Here is a 15,790-nt window from a genome sequence, read left to right as displayed (position 1 = left end):
GATGAGAAAGGGAAGATGAGCTGGGTAGGAAAAAAGGGAGAAAACAGGAAGAGAAGAACAGAGAACACGGAAAAGGGAGAAGTGGAGGAGAGGAGAAACGGCATGAACAGAAGGGAGAAAGAAGACAAAACAGAGGTGAAATGAAAAGGAGGGAGAGTTGGAGAGAAAGGAAGGAGAGAGGGAAGACGGCAGAAGAGGGACGAGAGAGAATGGGATGGTGAAGAGAGGAATAATAGGGGAAGGGAGGTGGAATGATAAGTAAGAGAGAGAGAGAGAGAGAGAGAGAGAGAACGTGATGAAGGGTTGGAGTGACAGAATGAGAAGACTCGGCCGCAAATGGGATGGAAGGAATACAACGGAGAGAGAGAGAGAGAGAGAGAGAGAGAGAGAGAGAGAGAGAGAGAGAGAGAGAGAGAGAGAGAGATAGAGAGAGAGAGAGAGAGAGAGAGAGAGAGAGAGAGAGAGAGAGAGAGAGAGAGAGAAATATCCGTGTGTGTGTGTGTGTGTGTGTGTGTGTGTGTGTGTGTGTGTGTGTGTGTGTGTGTAGGACGACGGAAGGAATAGAGCAAAGCGGGCAAAGATGCAGAAGGAATGACACAGAAAGGAAAAGAAAAGGAGGAAAATGATAATAACAAGGAAACCAGAATGACAGGGCAAAGAAAACTAGATTGCTTTGAAGTTAGTAAGCCATTCTAAGATAAATGTTCCTCAATTGTGCAGATTTGATTTTGTGGTTAGAATTTGTTGGGTGAGACGTGGCTAGGGGTAGGGGAGCAATAAGGGGACTGAGACGTAGCAGGTATGGGTAGTTTTGGAGATGCATAATGATGACAGAGGTAGTGATAAGGGAAGAGGAAGTAATGAGGAGAGTTGTGGTAGTGAGGGAGGCAGTGATGAAGGGGATCGGTAGGGGTGAAAGTAAGAGGTAGTGATGTGGGAAGAGAGTAATGTGGGATGTGGTGGTGAGGGAGGCAGTGGTGAAGGAGGAAGTAAGGATGAATGGGAAAGGTATAGCTGGGCGGGAGACGAAGTGGTGGGGGGAGAGGTAGTGATGACCAGAGGAGTAGTGGTGAGAGGGAAAGGAGAGGCAGAGGTGGGGAGGAATGAGGTTGAGGTGAGAGTAGTGGAAACGGTGAGGAGAGAGGTTGCGGTGTGAGGAGAGATAAAGGTAAGGAGAGGGTTCGCGATAAAGAGTGAGTTAGTGGTGAGGAATGAGTCAGCGGTAAGTGGAGAGTTGGTGGTGAGAGGAAAGGCAGTGGTAAGAGCAGAGGTAGTGGTGTGGGGAGAGGTAGTGGTGAGGGAACGGGTAGTAAGGGAATGGGAGGTAGAGAAGGGACCTGAGAACGGGAGACGGGAGAGGAGCACTGTGGAGATAATGGAAAAGCAGATGAAATAGGGTGGCAGAGGGTTGACAGGGAAATAAGGAGAGTAATTGTAAGATATACTTCTATGCACAACCTTGAAATATTTATGAGCTTAAGTTTTAAAGAAAGCTTTAGAAGATCATCGTCATGGTCGCACTGAAAAGTTCTGCATGTTATACCCATGGTGATTTTAAATGTTTAATATGGCCGCCATCACAACTGGTGTAAACTCAAATTACGTGTTATATGTAAGAACAGAGCTACAGAAATAAGAACCTGAACATAGCCTGGTGATACTAATTCAAAGCAGATCTGTGGTTGACAGGCCTGCTTCACAATGCCAGAAAATCAGCACTGAAGAAACATTTTCTCTGCATCAGAGGTCTCTTTGAGTGAATAAAGTATATAACAAGCTTGAATTTCACCTATACATACACTTGCAATGGATTTCGTCGAATCCGTAACTGGGGCAACTCGCACGACAATCACTAACAGCAAATCTGTGTAAGTTGCATCAACAACAGGTAATTACTCGTATACCCTTGGACTAAATCAATGGCAATCGGTGCCTTTAATCAGTTTCATCCACATTACTCTGCTTGGATGTTGCACCAATGGCTTCAAGTTTCACCAAATAATGTTCGATTAATTATGGATAAATTTTGCAACTAAATATAGATTTTGTGTCGCACTGACTAACATTCCAGGCTCCAACAGAACATCAGCAGGGACGTCCTTCTCGTAGGAGTCGTTTGCGGATTTTTTTTTTTTTTTAATGACCTGCCAAAAGCATCAAACACGTCCATGATTTGCAACTGCATTTAAACAGATCCGATCGTAGCTGGCATCAGGAGGTAAGGAAAGAGGTGACCTCTGTTAAGAACCAAGTTTGCATCTCCAGGTACCTGAGGGGGAACACTCACCTCTGAAATGTGGGTATTTGTCATGATGCCTTTGTTCTCTTTCTCAAGATTCATTTCTCAATGAAGCTCGTTACGATATGTCTCCACCTAAAATGTGTCCACCATGCATGAGGTTCCTAAAAGTAATTATCTTATTCTCATTTCGATTTTCCGCACAGTATCAGCAAAAGTGTGCTTGCACTTCTCTGCCGACTGTTGCAGTAGTATAATATGACATGAACTATTTTTATGTGTAAATAACAGGAAACACACACGAAAAAGTATCATAAGGAAGGATACTACCTAGTATTTGGGGAGGAATAAGAACTACAGGAGTTAGGATACCGTGCTAGGGTAAGTGAACTTATTCTCATGGCTGTATAGTGATCTGCTTTGGGGCACCATACATGATGATGATTAGATCCACTTTGTTCCAACTTTACATCATTTGGTGTCTGACCAGTCGTGGCAGAAGTAGCATTAATGCCAATTTCAAAATTTCATCAACATATGCACAACTGTCCACAATGATACCATCTGCAGTATCGACCAACGAGTCATATGACGATGGGAAGTGCATCTGTAGCCAGTGGAGGAGACAGTTATAGTCTCTCGCATCTACAGCTGCACTGCCGGTGTGCAGGTTCATGCGCTAGTCTGGTGTGCAGCTATGGACTGGACGTAAATTCTGTAAGGTGCTGCAGATTGGAACACAGTGGGCATTGTGTACAAACGTTTATTGACTTTATTATCTGTAATTCCTTAACCATGAGTGACACCTCCAGAGGTCTTAAGCAACTTGGTCACTAAAATTACTTCTTATTGAGGTCAGCTTACTGCTCAGGGGACATATTAATAACCAGATTCCAGGAATAGGTAGCTAGGTAGTTTTACACATGCTATGTTACCAGCACCATGAAAGAGGGAAATTATTTCACTGATTCTGTACAGGGGTATATCCCAGTCCTCAGCCTTTTCTGTTCAACTGAAACACCAAACAGACACGCTTGTTTTTAATATTCAACCCAAAGTTTGCCAATTCTACCCTAAGCGGCTGCCTCTGTCATTATATCATTCATATTGTCTATGATCAGTTAGACACAAACTTCACTTTCCATTCTGCTGTCAAACACTTTACTGTTCGTCACAGATATGTGTATATCTTGAAGGCGAACAAAAAAATCACACTACCAAGACATTCAGATTTTTATAGCAAGTCTAACATAAAGGTTATTAAAGCCGAATGATGGACTGAGCGTGGGGTGCACAAGCAACTGTATGTTCTGCATGTGGAAACAATACACAACGCTGCCATTGTGCAGATTTCAAAAGATAATGCAGCAACAATCTTTAAAAATTCAATTCTAAACTCACTGTTTGGAGCACAGTAAAATATGTAACTCTACTCGTACATAATTCAGAATGATTATGAAATGATGATGTTATGGGATAAGTACTGAAAATCACATCCATGCCATGTATACAATGTTCTGAAATCTTTGGTTTCATCATTATCTTGATATTTGCGTTTATGACTGTCAAGTTCGTGATGGCAGCCATCTTTAATATCGAAAATGCCACTGGCTGCAACAAACAAACTTTGCACGAGCTCTATCAATATGAAAATCAAAAGCTCTCCTAAAAAAATTAAAACTTTTTACTATTATTATCAAAGTTCTGCTAATACTTTTGTACTATAATAGGAAAAGGAGAAGTGGGGAAAATGGGTACGGACTGGGAAAGAGTACTGGTGTGGGAAGGGGAAATGGTGTGGGAGGGGCTTGAGCGGCCAGGAGGGACGAGGGGTCAAGAGGAAGTTGGAGCTGAGGGAGAGAGCAGGCAGAGGGGTAGCAGGGGTAGAAGGGAAGTTGAATAAGAGGTAGCAGGGGTAGAAGCGAAGTTGCATAAGAGGAGTACAGGGGAATAGCAAGTACAGAGGAGAGTGGGGGGAGAGGTGGAAGGGGACCCTGGGGACAGTGCAAGTAGCAGAAGACAGAACAGGGAGTGGGGAGACAAAAAGGAGGGTGTGGGGAGCAGGGGGACAGAGGTGGAGTCCGGGAAGCGACGGGAAGCAGAGGCGAAAGCGGGATGGGAGGTGCTGGGGGAGGGAAGGAAGGGGAGGGTGGGGGAGGGGAAACGAAATATGGTGAAGATGAGGGAAGAGGAAGGAGAATGGATGGGCACAGGAGAGAGTGAATGAGAACAGAGGGAGGGGATAGAAGAATGAGATCGAGGGGGACAGGGAGGGGGGGAAGAAGTGAAGGCAGTGATGGAAAACAGGACAAGGAAGGGGAGTAGAGTGATGGGAAATGGGGGACGGAGGGGGAGAAGAGAGGAGTGGGGGAGATGGAAGTAGAGTGAAAGGAAGTGAGGGGACAGAAAGGGCAGAGTAGTGAAGGGGGTATAGTGAGGGTAAAAGAGGGAGTGATTGTGGGGACAGATGGGGGGTAGGAAGAGAGGTAGTAGGGGGGAGGGGAAGTGAGTTATGGCGGGGGTGAGGGACGAGAAGGGGGATGGGAGATTGGGGGTAGAGTGGGGGGTAAAGGGAATATCGAACCCCGGTCCGCTGGTCTGTAGCCAAATGGTGGTATTGGCCAGTATCCAGCCTACACACATAAATACACACATATACGTACATATATACGTACGTACATGCATACATACGTAAAGATACACAAGATACGTACATCCAAACACACACAAATTAGGCCTACTTACTTTTTTAAGGGGTTTTAAACACACACACACACACACACACACACACACACACACACACACACACACACACACACACACACACACATTTTCACACTTCAATACACCCAGACACATAACTCTTCCCACACCTCGATACACATTCATACATACAAAGACGTTTACATACACACACACGAACACAAACATTCATTCACGAGGTCATGCACACAACTGAATGCAAGGAACACTCATAAATCTTTCACATACCCGCATCCAGCATTCATACATATGCACAACATTAACAGACCTGCCCATATCAGGTAACGTTACACTCATTTGCACACGACTTGAGCACATTTTCACACAGCCACACACAACATTCATTTTTTTATAAGTTATGTAGTTTCACACCGTATCTCTCAACATACAGGGACACACAGTATTTATACAATTACAAAAGAGGGAGGGGGAGGCCGAGGATGAGATGGAGGGATGGGGTGGAGAGGTATATGAGAGAAGGGGGTGTGAGTTGGGAGCAGGGCAGTGAAATGGCGGGGGACAGGGCGACTTGGAGGCGATTTGCTTGTGGCCACCCCAAACGGGATTGAGGCGTCTGGCAATAGATAGATAGATAGATAGACAAACGATACTCGTAATTTATTCATAAATTTTTCTACACAACACTCATAGATTTTTCGCATATGCAAACACTTCTCAAACATCATTCATACATTATGCATACCATATTCATACATTTGCTGACAAGTCATACATTTTTCACATTCTTGCAGTTATATTCCATGGAGGGTATCATATGCTGGTAAACATAGCACGTGGAAGAGAAAAGATCTGAGGATGAAAGGACAGAAGGATAGAAGGGATAGGGTAGGAGAAATTGGAGGGGTGGAGAGGCAAAGGTGGAGGGATGAGAGAGATCAGGGTATCACTAGGGACAGGGGAATAAACAAGAGAGAGAGAGAGAGAGAGAGAGAGAGAGAGAGAGAGAGAGAGAGAGAGAGGTGGACTGAACATATTTTTATCGTACTAGACAGGATGAACTCAGGGATTAGGCGTCTGGGAACTGATAGATATAAAATACTTATAAGTCAGTAGGAAAAATCAATCTCAGTGAATAAAACAAGAATCTAGACATCTAAGAAACCATTATTCCTTAACACCTCTCCTTCCTCCTTAACACCTCTCCTTCCTCCTGTCTCTATCCATCTTTATCTGTATTATCTATCTGTCTGTCTATCTGTTTATTTACGTGCCTCTCTACCTATCTATCTATCTATCTGTCTATCTATCTTTACCTTTGTGGCGTGTACTTAATTTTTCCACTAAATCCGGATCATGTTAATGGGATCATATGGTTTGTATGACCGGTATATTTACGTAATTCAGCCTCTCTCTCTCTCTCTCTCTCTCTCTCTCTCTCTCTCTCGCTAATCTTCTACATCCGTGACGGGGGTGCAAAATTAATGCATCAAATAATATCAAGATCAGCTTACTCGTTCAAAATATAAGGCCTTTGTTATTTATGTACAGTCAGCATCAAAAGTACTGTTGCCTCTTCTGCTTTTCTCTCCTTGAACTTTAAAAATCGGAGGGGTGAATCCGATTAAATTCCGCAGCGTCAGTTGCTGCGGATTCACCATAATGATTTTCAAAGTCTAAGGAAAGAGAAGCAGGAGGCGACAGATCTTTTGATGCTCTCTCTCTCTCTCTCTCTCTCTCTCTCACACACACACACACACACACACACACACACACAAAGGAGGTTAGATGAAGACATAACACAAAGAACTTACCACACAACGAACACAGGTAGAAGGTAAACACACACACACACACACACACATACAGGAGGTGAGATGAAGACAAAACACAATGAACTTACCACACAACGAACACAGGTAGAAGGTAAACATACACACACACACACACACACACACACACACACACACATACAGGAGGTGAGATGAAGACAAAACACAATGAACTTACCACACAACGAACACAGGTAGAAGGTAAACATACACACACACACACACACACACACACACACACACACACACACACACACACACACACACCGCAGATACAAACACGGACGCAACACAGATACATAAAAATACGAGTGCAACACCAACAAAATGAAGCAATACACAGGGAACACGGAGATGCGGGGAAAAGTACACACCTCTGACAGAACTGGCGAAGATAAATGCAAATGAGACACAGATAAACACAGCACGCAATACACACACACACACACACACACACACATTTGTAACTCAGACACGGCCGGCGAGAAGACCCAACATCCCCCTCCGTCCCTCCATTCGCTCTATCCTTGTCCCTCTCCCTCCCTTCCTTCCCTCTTCTCCTTCCCCTCCCTTCCTTCCTTCTCTCCCCCCGTCCTCTCTTTTCCCCTCCTCTCCCTCTTAGAAAATTGGCATGAGCGTCATAAAAGATAAAGTTAAATACCCCCAGTAAATAGTAGCTCTCTTCCTCACCCCTCTTCTTTACGCCACATGCCCCCACCCTTTCCCCTCCTCTCCCCCTCCCCCTTCTCCTCTTCCCCCTCCCTCACTCCTCTCCCCGCCACACTTCATATATCGTCAGGCAGCCCGGCCGAAAATGCAGTGTGGAAATTAATGGAGAGCGATATTTCGACAACGAACTATCATTTTTTTACGATTTAAGAACCCTGGGTGGGATGAGGCGTGGAGGAGGAGAAGACGGCGGGGAGGGGAGGAGGAAAGAATATAAGGAAGGGCAGCTGGAGGAGTGGAAGGGAAAAAGGAGAGGGAAGGGAGGGAGAAACAATATCAGGAAGGGAAACTGATGTAGAAAAATGGGAAATTGGAGAGGGAGGGGAGGGAGAAAAAATATAATGAAGGGAAGTTGAGGGAGAAGAAGGGAAAAAGGGAAGGAGGGGAGGAAGAAAGGATATAAGGAAAGATAACTGGAGGACAGGAAGGGAAAAAGGGAGACGGAAAGGAGGGAGAAAGATAATAAGGATGGGTAGCCGGGGGAGAAACAAAGGATATGCGAGAGAGAGAGGGGATGGAGAAATAATACAATGAAGGAATACTGGAAAAGAGGAATGGAAAAGGAGAAGAAGAAGGGGAGGAAGAAAGAATATAAGGAAGGGACGTTCAGAGAGGAGAAGGGAAATGGAGGAGGGGGAAGGAGAACTAATACTATGAAGGAGAGTTAAATGAGAGAGGGGAAAAAGGAGATAGATAGGTGTGGAAAAACAGAAAGAAGGAAAAAGAATATAAGAAACCGTAGCTGGGAGAAAGAAGAGGAAATAGGAGTGGAAGGGGTGGGAGAAAAATTATAAGGAAGGGTAACTAAAGAAGATTAAGGACAAGGAAAGAGGGAAAGGTGAGAGAATGAATGTAAGGAAGGGTAGTTATGGGAGAGGTAAGGAAGAGAAGACGGGAAGGGACAGAGAATAAAACGAGGGATAGCTAGAGAAGACGAAGGGAAAGGGCAGCGGGAGAAGGGACGGTGCTGGCGGAGTGCAGGTGAGATGAGAGAAGTGAGGAAGACAAAGAGTAAGACAGGAGGCTGGAGAAAAAATGGAGAAGGAGAAGCAAGGGCCTTGGGAGAGGGATGGACGGGAGGAAGACCGAGTAAGGAAACTATGCTAAGTTGGAAGAAAGGAAGGGAAAAGTGAGATGAAGTAGGAATGGCGTGAGGAGCATGGAGGGAACTCAAGGGAGGGGAGGAAGACAGTGTAAGAAAAGGAAGCTGGAGTGTAAAGCAAATGGAGACGGAAATGCGCTGGGAGAGGAAGGGTTGGAAGGAAGACGGAAAGTAAGGAAAGGGGACGGTGGAGGGGAGGGAAGGGTTGAAGACCAAAAATTCAGGTAGCAAAAATGAATGAAGGAGTAGGAAGGAAAGGGAGGAGGGAGGACACTGAAGGAGGTAAAGGACAGGAGGGAAGGGAAGATAACAAAGTAAGGGAAAGAAGTTGGAGGCAGGAAACGGAATGAGGAGAGGAAGGAGGATGAGTGACGATGAAAGGAAAGCGTTGGAGGTATGGAAGAGACAGGGTATAAAGAGGGAAATTTGAAAGGAAGGTGAGAGAAAGTAAGGATGATCAGCTGGAGGTAAAGAGAAGGGGTGAAAGGAGAGTGAAGGATGAAGAGAGGATGTAATAATATGGAAGGGATAGAGAAGGAGCAGGGGAATATGAAAGGAAGAAAGCAAGAGGAAGGATGGAGAGTTGGAGGAAAGGGAAGAGGCAGGGGAAAGGGGCAAGAGGAAGGAGAATGGGGGGAAGGAGAGAGATGAGAATGAAGAGTGTGGGGGTACAAGGAAAGTTCCTGTGGACGGTGAGGGGCGAAAGGGAGCTCGGAAGGAAGTGAAGGTGACAGGAAAAAGAAAAGGTGAGAAGAAGGGGACTGAAGGAGAGGATCGAAGACGGAAGGAGGAGGAGGGAAAGGAAAAGGGAATGAATTGGGAAAGAATGGAAGAAGAATGAGGGAAAGAAGAAGGGTGAAGGTGAGGGTAGAAGAAAGAGATGTGAAAAAGAAAGGGTAAAGGTGAAGAGAGAAGGCATTTATCTACATGAAGGCGAGGACAGAAGACGAGAAAAAGTAGAGAAAGAATACTGAGGGAAAAAGAGTAGGGAGAAGGGAAAGATAAGGGCAAGTGAAGGAAGGGTAAGTGAAAAATTACTAAGGAATGCAAGAAAAACACAATAAAGGCTATAACTAACAATAATATCCTATGTATAATGACAAGGATCGAAGTCAGGAAGTAGGGTGTTGGGTAAAGGAGAAAGGATAGACGAGGGAGAAATAGGATGAATGATGTTCGAGATGACAAGTAAAAGGGAGAGAGGGAAGGAAGAAAGTAAGGATAAGATACTGGAATCAAGAGATGAAGTAGTGGGAAGGGAGGGGGTAAGCGAAATATAGGGAAAAAGAGGGAGGGAGAAAGAGGGATGAAAGTGGAGTGAAAGAAAGAAGGGGCACAAAAAAGGAAGGGGAGAAGACTGAAGGAGGAGAAGGGGTATATGGGTACGAGGCGAAACACAGTGCTGACAGACATGATGGAAGAGAAACAGAGAATGCATAAGGGAAAGATAAAGATGAGACTGAAGAAAGAGAGAGAGGCCATAAGGAAAAGATAAAGAAAGAAGAAGACTTAAAGAGGAGATGAAGACACAAGGAGAGGAATGAGTAATGAGAAAGATTGGGAAGAAAGAAAGGGTGGGGAGGGAAGGAATGATGAAAGAGGGAGATGGGAGAGGAGAGAGAAGAAAACGAATGATGAAGAGGAGGGGAGGGGAGGGAGGAGAAAGGGGTGGGGGATGTATAGGGCACCCAGGTATATTCGGCCATATTTTGGGCGTACTAAAATGGCGGATGGCAGCTTCATTCAGGGTGAGGCAGGAGTGGCCGCCTTCATAATGGGTAGCTGGTAATGAATGGGGTTAGAGAGAGAGAGAGAGAGAGAGAGAGAGAGAGAGAGAGAGAGAGAGAGAGAGAGAGAGAGAGAGAGAAACGTTACTATCATTTTATTTTTTGCCCAATATGTTTAGTTAGATCATGATGAGAATTATTTGCAACCACAACAACAGCAATAACATCAACATCAACAACAACAACGACATCACCACCAATACCAGCACCAATAAGAATACTAATACCCCTATACCGTCCCAATACCAACGCTCATATAACACCACCACTACAACAACAATAAAAACACCATCATCAATACCAGTAACAACAACAATGACAACAACAGCATCAATCCCACCCCATCATCATCATCACCGCTACCACCATCACCACCACGATCACCACCACTACCATCAACATCACCACCACCACATACAACAACTACAAACGCTACCAACATCGACACAACAACATCACTAACAACATCACCACCACCACCACCACCATTCCCATTTCATCACCACAACAGCACCAATATCATCATCATCACTATCACCAACACCATCACCATCACCACCACCACCATCATCATCATCATCCCTACACCATCAGGCCACCACCACCATCATCATCACTATCACCACTACCACCACCGCCACCACCATCAGTATCACCACCACCACCACCACCATCACCACTACCATCACCACCACTAACACCACCACCAACAACAACACCATCACCACTCCTAACATCATCATCAACCCTAGAGTATCACCTCATCAACATGGCGGCCACCGCCTGCAACCAAAAGGGCAATGCAATAACTAATGACGCAACAAACCACGTTATGAATGTAATAAAGAAAGATGGACTGGTCAATGGTGTTGTTAAATTAGCGCCAGATATACAGACACGCACACACTCACACACGTACATACATAACGCACACACAGCGGCTGGCATGCAAATTGAATTAATAAATATTTGCAAATGAGTCGATGGTGCTGTTGCAATCTCCACCCCCCCCTCCCCTCCGTCCACACACACACACACACACACACACACACACACACTTTATCCCTATCCTACACTTCACTGATACATTCTCCTCCTTCCCATACTCATAATTTTTCTCTTCTGTTTCCTACAATTCATTTTTTTTTAGTTATTTCTCTCCTTATATTCCATTCATTTTACTTTCTCGTCTTTCTACATCTTATTAATTATTCCCTTCTTCTTTACCTCCCTCGGTACTCTCTTCATTTCCCCCGCCTGTCACACAGAAAAACCAGTGCAATAAAGAATGATTGAGAGAGAAATCACTAACGAAAGGCAGGAGGAACTAAAACAAAATAAATAACTGAGATCTGACGGAGTATCGAAAGGTGGGATGAGAGAGAGAGAGAGAGAGAGAGCGAGAGCGGGATGGGGGGGGGGTTACAAAACGTGATTAAAAAACACTAAAGTGGGGAAAAAAAAAAATGAGTACAGAGATGATACAAGATGAGACACAGGAGAGAAGGCGTGAGACTATGGAAAACGAGACATTTACTGAAGAACAAATAATCTAAAAGAAAGAAAAAAAAAGACAACAGAATGAGAGCTCCTAAACAGTCTACAGAAATAATAATAACAGAAAAAGGCTACAAAAATTGGGATGATGAAAATCAAACGAAAGAGAACGTAAACCAGTAGAAAAGTGAGAAAAACTTTAGTTAGAGAAAACGTGAGATATCAGAAAAAGCATGAGTAAAAAAAAGAAAAAAAAAACGCACGAGGAAAAATGAAACTGACAGAATACGCATAAAATCAATATGAAAAAAAAAAAAAAGTTTAAGAGAAAAACAGGGATGACAGGAAACGTGATAGCAACAGGAATAATTTGACAATGAAAAACGAGAGACGGAAAGAAAATGACGCGTAAATTTACGAAAATAATAATAATAATAATAATAATAATAATAATAAAAATGCCGAGAGATCAGAAAACAAGAAGGAAATGTCACGACCATTAGGTCAGTGATGAAACGTGAATTAATGCTCCTGATGTTTCGACGTGCATTCCTTTCTAAATCTGAAGTGATGATAAAACCGAATGCATTTTTTTCTCCGTGAAGTGTATATTGCGGATGAATACAATAGAATGGCGGTGGTGGGTTGGGATGTACTGAGAGAGAGAGAGAGAGGAACAATAGCTACTCTCGTTACTATCTGCGCTTTACATTCTCCACAACTGGTCGAAGAGCTCTGAATAATTGTACTTTAAATTCAACTTCAATAATAATAAAGCATACTACTGTTGTTTTTATTTTCCAACTGACAACAGATCCCTAACCCCTTTCAGCTCTGTTGATGGTCACGTGTAGTCAGATTGGATGGATGATTTGACTTTGTCCGTTTTATTCCAACTTGGCCTAAAATTGCCATCTCTTCATCTTCGGTGCTCATTTGTAACAACAGACCAGAAGTAGAATATGCTAGTCATGAAGAAGTGTTATGGAAAGAATGTGGAGCTGCAGTATCATCTTATTCTGCCTCTGAACTACGTGGAATAAGCTGCAAAAGGACAAAAACCTGGGCCATGATAAAGTAAATGGGCTACAGTATCCAAGATCGTTCATTCCTGCCTAATAATTATGGCTTAGCTACTTCCATACAACCACGATATATCAGTTGTGGGAGTGGCCAAGTTCCGTCAGACCAATACACTTTGACCATAGCTTCTACTGTCACTCGTTAAAATGAAGTACTGTACTGGAACATCAATGCTTACACTTTCTCCTAGGTTTACAACACAAGTTTTAGTTATTCTGAATTCCCAAACATTTACCAAAAGGCTCTGAATAATATAACTCTGGTTGAAATCCACAAAATGTACAATATTAACGCTTTTTTGCCGTATTCCAGTGGGTTTAGGAGGCTCTCTAGCACCTTTCCTTTACGGATCTCTATCACGTATTACATATTGCTCTCTTGTATATTATGCTATCTAATAACGGTAAAGAATGCATTAAAAATATATAAAGTGGAATATCAACTACTTCAGCTCCCTGATGTCTGCTATATTCTCATCTAGCTGCGATCTGGCAAACACATGTTGCTAGAGAAACGTTTTTAAAATACTGGGGAGAAAGTGACAGCCTTCATTAACCCCTTCACTATTCGAGATCCTTCACGTAAAAAAAAAAAAAAAAAAAAAAAAAAAAAAAAAAAATCTGATGAAAAAGCTGTCGTCCAACTGAACAGGTTAACACGTCATATGATGAAATAAATCAGTAAGAAGTATTTCCGAGCCTTTTACGACAACGAAAATAGAGTTTCTTTGTGCGGCGCAGGACAGAACAATAGACCGAACGTCCGTCTATCTACTGAATGACGCTTCATCCTGTGAGGGGTGGACAAGAGTTCCAAGCATTTCTCTCTTAATTCAGTAACGACCTCTTCTTCTCCCACGATACTCCACCTTCCTTCATATACTCTACCTTATGCCTCCACCTCGTTCGTAGTCTACCTTTTTTAAATCGCCCTCTTACCATCATACATTCTCCCTCATATATTATCTATTATCCCCAGTGTTTGTTCCTACATCCTGTACTTTGTCTAGCTCCTCCACTCCTTTAACACCCTTCACGACCATACATCGACGTTGTAAAAATCCCTCCACCTTATCCCTCCACTTCGTTCTTGATGTACCTCTTCTCCTTTCAATCCTATCACTACACACAACTATATTCCTTCAAGTTTGTCCCTGATCGCCGCTTTTGGCCTACCTCTTCTCCCTTCAACCCTCCTACGACATTACCCTCCCTCATATATTTCTTCAACTTCGCCCCCCTTCCACCTTCTTCTTGGTCTACCTCTCAGCCCTCCCATGATACACCGCCCTTCCTCATAATACTCCTCCAATCCCGGCCTCAGTCTTCCTCTGAACCACAAAGTCTGAATATATGAAGCTCGTTATGTCTCTAAATGTGCTATAATTAAGAGGTACAGACTTTGTCCAATATACATAACTATCCCAGTGCATTTAGAAGTGTGAAATTTGTGTGTGTGAATGTGTCTTTTTTTCTCTCTATTTTTATTCACATTCCTGCAAGGCTCAGTGACCAGACATGACACGAACGAGGTGGGTTGGGGGGATGGATGAAAACTACATTCCCGTGTTCCTTTGGTCGGTTTGTGAGGGTTGGAAGTGGCTCTGCTGGTGGTGATTGTAGTGATAGTATTCGTATTTGTGTCAGCTGTTGAAGCAGTATCATCATCATATGCGGCAACAGGCGTGGTTGTAATATTTATCATGGGAATGTTTTTCGTTACGTTTTTCTTTGTCTGTCTGTGCGTCTGTCAAGTCTCTAACTTATGAAGGACTTGACCTAAAAACTATTTATTCATTCACTTACTTATTTTTTACTGCAGCAGGAGGGGACGCCCATCATCCTTTCACTTGATGCAGTGCTAATTCCAGGTGACTGGTCTGAGTGACACGCCAAAGGGTTTCTTGCAATACATGAAACAACTCACTACGATTGATGGTAACCACATAAACACTTGGACGCCTGGTGGTCTTGTGGGTTAAGGCGCTCCAATAGGATGTGGTCCATATGCCCATACATCCGAGACGGTTGGGGTTTGTTGCCTAAATAATACTGCTCAGGCTGGGCAACTGGCCACATTCACCTTTTAAAATATCTGGACTAAATAACGTATTCGCAGTCCCTACGCCGGTGATGGGACGGACGTGATAACAGATACACAGATAGATGGGTAGGCATGTATGCACTGTCCATATCTAGGTCATCATGGAATATGAACGTCATAGGGTCAAAGGTCAAGATTACTGAAATGAAAACAACTCCACTCACAGTGGGCAACTGTTACCTGTCTCACTGGCATTCATGTTATCATCACCATTATACAGTGATAATAATAATAATAATAATAATAATAATAATAATAATAATAATAATAAATGAAGAATAACAACAATAATAATAATAATAATAATAATAATAATAAAATCACTTTTGAAGTCGACGGAAAGTTTCTACCCCATATGCGTTGCGAGAGACAAATAAAGCATACTGTGTGGAGGGCACATGTCTGTAGGGTGGCGCCTAGAACTGCCAAGAGTTAGATACATAACGTGTTTCACTGAGCACACTGTTAACATTTGCCCTGCCTTTGTGTTTTCCTTCAGTTCTGTTTTTTCACTCTTCCCATCTCATAATAAGAAATACGAGTTGGGTAATGACGACAACTGTGTGTAGGAGGACGACGAGAAACAGGAGGCAGCAACAGCAGCAATGTCAACGTAGTCGTCATAATAGTAGTAATAACAGTAGCAGCTGCAGTGGTAGTCATGTGGTTAAAAATACTATTGTTCGAAAGACGAGTT

Source organism: Coenobita brevimanus, chromosome 96 (assembly GCF_032717465.1).
Source record: "Coenobita brevimanus isolate Jiangsu-jjx chromosome 96, ASM3271746v2, whole genome shotgun sequence".
Classification (NCBI taxonomy): domain Eukaryota; kingdom Metazoa; phylum Arthropoda; class Malacostraca; order Decapoda; family Coenobitidae; genus Coenobita; species Coenobita brevimanus.
This window is presented reverse-complemented; position numbering follows the sequence as displayed.